The following is a 4,941-nucleotide window of genomic DNA, read 5'->3' on the forward strand; positions in this document are numbered from 1 at the left end:
GTGTGTGTGTGTGTGTGTGTGTGTGTGTGGGTGTGCTTACCCAGCCTAATAAATCCTGACAGGCTCTCGATGTTAACTTGGATGAAGTTTCTCTCACTCTGCTCCTCTCACCGGCTGCCTCACCTTTGACCTCCGCTGAAACCTGCCTCTTCAGAAGCCCAGGAGTCACATGACCCTAACTTGAGATGTATGCATTTGGTTCCATCAGAAGAAGAGCTGTTTAGTGTGGCCAGCAGCTCCCAGAGGAACAGTGACATCACTAATGTGTTACTTTTTCCAACTGAATATTACGATTACAGTTACTTAATAATTTACTGTGCGCTACTATTTTTATAATTTTCTGCTCTTCTCGACGTGAACGTCCTCTAGTGGAGGAAGGAGTCACTACCAGTCGATCCCAGAACAGGTTTACTAGCTGATTGCTGATGTAGAGGTCGCTTTTAACTGAGTAAAATAAAACAAACATTAATGCAACATGAAAAATAATAACTTTTTAACTATTTTCTTACTGGATTTGGATTGATTTTAGGTTTATGTCAGCTAATGTGAATTAATATTTATTGCAAACCTTTTTTTTACTGTAAAAATAAACATATAATTCTAGTTCTGCACTGCATGATAATAATAATAATACTCTTCCAACCTTTCAAAATATCCAATAAGAAAATACTACATCAATATTTGTAAAAAAACATTTTGTCATTTTGTGGAGATTTGAAGAAGCTGGTCAGACATGAGCAGGGATGAATGTAACTAATAAAGTAACTTGTAATCTATCGTAGTTACTTCAATGTCAAGTAACTGAACTAGTTTTTCAAGGAGTAATCAGTCATGAGAAATCAAGCAGCTTTTCTGTGGTAACGCTGAAGAACCCTGAGCAGACACTTTTATTTGTCTCCAGAGTAAAACCAAGTGTTTGTTTTTTCTGTTTGGAGTTGAAAAACCAGATTCTCCTCAGTCAGTTGACTTACTATTCCCTCCAGGTTTCCTCAGATGTTCCTGAACCTTTATGGTAATCTTCTTCTTTGTTCTGGTTTCCACAGAAACTTCTGGGTCTGTAGGAACTTTCCAACCAAAGTCCATTCCTCCTTCAGGAAACGCTGTGGAGAACCTGGTGGCTCCCAGGTTTGGACTGGGCCAGACTTCATTTGGTTTCCTACCTTGTAAACTAAAGTATGCAGGACAGAGCAGCTCTGGAGGTACATTTTAATGGATTCCTTTAAGAGTGAGAAGACAAACCAAATATTTTCCTCCCAGAAATCCCGGATCAGCTTGTTTGGGTCTGGAGCACTCTTAAGTTTTAAGCCCAGGTTCATCAGCGCCGCCCGTCATAAAAGCAGGTTTCTTCAACTTTCTGCTCCTTCCAGGTTTCTCTTTCCCACAAACGAGCTGCCGTCCTGCACACAGTGAGCAATGAAGTCATTATCAGCTCCAATAGGTGGCGCCGCGCCCATTTCCACAGCACTGCAGGGAAATAACATGACAGCAAAACAAACGACACCATTAGTCATACTTAACACCACCTGTAAATCAGCCCCCTGTGTGTGTGTGTGTGTGTGTGTGTGTGTGTGTGTGTGCGCGTGTGTGTGTTGGGCGCTGCTTTAACAGGTTATTTAGCTCCTCCACTCCGAGCTGTGGAAAATCTTAAGCCACAGATGAATGACAACGTTCAGTGAGTGATTATTCAGATAATTCACAAGCTGCAGCGGCTTCACATTTTCCACTACAGTTTGAAAGGATCCTGGATGAAGTTCAGTCGCACAGAGCATCTGATTCCTGCTGGGTTTCCTGCTTTCTTTATCTGGATCTGAGTTCACTAAGATGATCTCTGGATCAGGGTTATGTTTTTATCAAAGCGTTTTCTCCCCTCTATTAACCGTTTAACGTTTTAACCAACGCTGCTCTGAGAAGTGGCTCATATAATAAGCTCAGCAGGTGCTGCTAATTGCTGCTGGCTAGTCTAAAGGAGTTTTCACACTTAACCTGCGTCTAAAAGGCGGGCTAAGTCCAATCAGGCATTTTGCACAGCTTGTGGTTGCCATGGAGATTAAAGGATTTTAAGAAATAATCAAGGAACACTCCAGATTTGTTTTAGATGAGGGAATAACTTTATAACATAAAGTAAAGCTGAAAAAAGGTAAATTTTACATCATACTGCCCCTTTAAATGATTTTATTGCTGGATCTGGATTGAACGCATCCTCTCTTATAAACCAGCCTGGTTTACACAAACTAAGGCAGAATTCAAGAGAATCCAGTAAATGTGGAAGATTTTATTTTATTGTCTTTTCTTCACGTGAATCAACTTGTCTTAATGATCTGCACCATTTTTCTGAATGCATCAAACTCAGATAAACAAAAGCTAAACCGGTTCAGGTTTGGCTGGATGGGCGGCTTCAATGCTAACCGTCAGCAGCCGCCGGACCTGCAGGAGATCCAACATGGAGCTGCTGAGGCGTAAAGAGTCTGATGGGACTGCCTATGAAAACCAGGCTGTAAAACCGAACCGAACAAGGAGCCTGTGAGCGCAGCAGCAACTACCTGCAGGGGTCCACATGCTGCTGGAAAACAGCACCATTGTTTCTTGTGTGCGCAGACTGCAGAGTTAACAATGGAGAACCCTGAAGATAATTTGTGTCTGCAGATAAAGCCCAGGCAGTCTGACAGCTGAATAACCAGAGAAGAAGAAGAATGTGTGGGAGCAGGAAGGAAGTGAAGAAACAGCGCCCCTCGCTGTTCTCCCACCTGCTAGACGTCGACGCCGTCGTTCAGCCATTCCTCACAACTTACAGTAAAATTCACCAAATCCGGTTACATTCAGGGTTAAAATAGTTTTGGGGTTTTATTTGTCTAATTCAGTTAGTTTTGATTAATTTTAGTGTGAGGTTGCTAGACTTTATTAATTATTATTAAATATTGTTTAGTACTAGCTTAGTTTTTATCATTTAAAGCAGTGTTAGTTTTTCACACTTTGGTTAATTTTAGGTGCAGAATTCAAAACCATCAAAGTGTTGCATTGCTTTTCAAATGTATTCAATTATTGCTGAACAACGGACTGACTCTGTTTTCTCCCAATAGGAGGAATAAGGTTATAAAAATTCAGTTCATTTAACTTTAATCCGTTACATCAGTTCCATAAACATCTCTGCATCATTTTCTGCATGTCTGTTTTTCTCTTGATTCACAAAGCAAATAGCAGAAAATAATACAAATAAAAGATGAAAGTTCAGCAGGAAAAATTTGCTCCATTTTTCCACCAAGTTGCAAACATCTCAGTGTGGCAGAGAGGAATCCTGTTAGGGATGAAACTAATAAAATAAGAGGTGTGGATGGATCTGTGCATAAGATTCAAGTTTTAAATGATTCACACAAAAACAAAATGCTATAGTTACAATTTAAAATGTATCATCATGTCAAAGTAGATGTGGAATAAATTCTTGACAAATACAAACTTTTTTCTAAAGAAAACATCGGTGATTCCCTGCATCCAAGAAAAATATATATTGTGTAAAAAACAAAAATACTGTTTTTCTTTCTTAACTGAAAATGTATTTCCGTTTTGGTTTGCATCAGACTCACTGTCTGCTGCGTTACTTATCTTACTCTTTTTAATAATTACATTTATTAATTAATTTATGCATAGCGCCATCTATTGGAAGATTTCAAGACATCAATGTCAAACCAAATTAAAATTTTAACATTTTATGCACATATCATTGAGGGAGAGGAAGACATTGATCTTCTTCCAGTAAAACCAGTGAATTTAATGGATGTTCAACTGCAGTTTTTACCAAAGTGGATCAGAGCCTCAGGTTCCTAATCAGGTCAGCTACATGCTTCTAATATTTTAGCAACAAATGCAGAATTTTATATCAAACAATAAAATGTGTTTTTGTAGCACATTTCAGCAACAATGCAGTTCAAAATCCTTTTACCTAATAAAAACATCCTGCAGTCAACAACTGAGAAACCAGCAACAAACATCATCATAACTATCAATACCCATCAATATGTTGGTCAATGTTCCATTTATTATGGTTCAAAAGCAACTCTGAACATTGAACTTTTAAATTAAAAAATATAAAAGTTTTTTAAGAAAAAACAAAAAACAAAAACAGGATTGAATCATCAAAGAAATCCCCAAAAAGGTTTAAGTTATTAATAAAAATAGTATTGGTTCGCAAACAATAACATTTCTGCATGTGTATATTTAAAAACCAATGAAGACAAAGCCATATCTCTAAAAGAAAAAAACACAGCCAGCTTAATTTCAGCCTAATTAACATATTTATGTGTAGAAATAATTAAGCTCCTCCCTGTTTCAGGAACAGAGTGAGTTACAGTCAGGATCCTTTCTGCTGAAAACTGATTACAGCTTCAGTTTGATGCAGCTGGATGTTAATATTCATAGGAACATTTATGATTTATGGAGGAACATCCAGAACATCTGTTTTCTTGAGGTTTTTTCTTTCCAACAGCATCGTCGTCCTGATCAAACAGAAGTAAATATTTTCTTCACAAATGTCCTGATTTCTGTGAGAACTCGAGAGGCGGACGCTCTGGTTAGCTTAGTGGTCTGAGGCTGTTCTCATATTAATGTGTGCATATTTCTGAGCTCTGGGAGTCTATAAAACGGTCTGTGGCGGTTCAGTGGGTGATTATATGTTCACACAAACTTTACATGAGTGAGCTCAGCGCTGCTGTGAGCGACGGAGGCCAACATCAACACGGAGCTGGCTGAACTGATCAACCCTCTGGCTCCTCAGCAGATCCTCCATCAACCCGCCGCTCTGCCCAGCTCAACGCACCGAAAACCCAACGCTCACTTCTCCTCCTCACCTTCAAAAAGTTACTCAAGTGCATTTATTTACTTATTTTTATTCTAACAAAAAAAAAAAAAACTCGCAGGGAACACAGGGAGCCAGAGTCAGACAAAAACAAG

The 4,941-nt window shown here is 38.8% G+C and overlaps 1 long non-coding RNA gene across 1 annotated transcript in view; it reads right to left on the reverse strand.

Annotated features, from left to right (window-relative positions):
- Positions 1-4,941, reverse strand: part of LOC103153865 (uncharacterized) — an 11,409-nt gene that overhangs the window by 1,040 nt on the left and 5,428 nt on the right. Inside the window, exons 2-3 of the long non-coding RNA XR_477856.2 lie at positions 972-1,397; positions 41-179 (exon numbers count right to left, since the gene is read on the reverse strand). This is a non-coding gene — a long non-coding RNA (uncharacterized LOC103153865). The remainder of the gene's footprint in view (positions 1-40; positions 180-971; positions 1,398-4,941) is intronic.

The sequence above is a fragment of the Poecilia formosa genome, unplaced genomic scaffold (assembly GCF_000485575.1).
Source record: "Poecilia formosa unplaced genomic scaffold, Poecilia_formosa-5.1.2 Scaffold365, whole genome shotgun sequence".
Lineage (NCBI taxonomy): Eukaryota > Metazoa > Chordata > Actinopteri > Cyprinodontiformes > Poeciliidae > Poecilia > Poecilia formosa.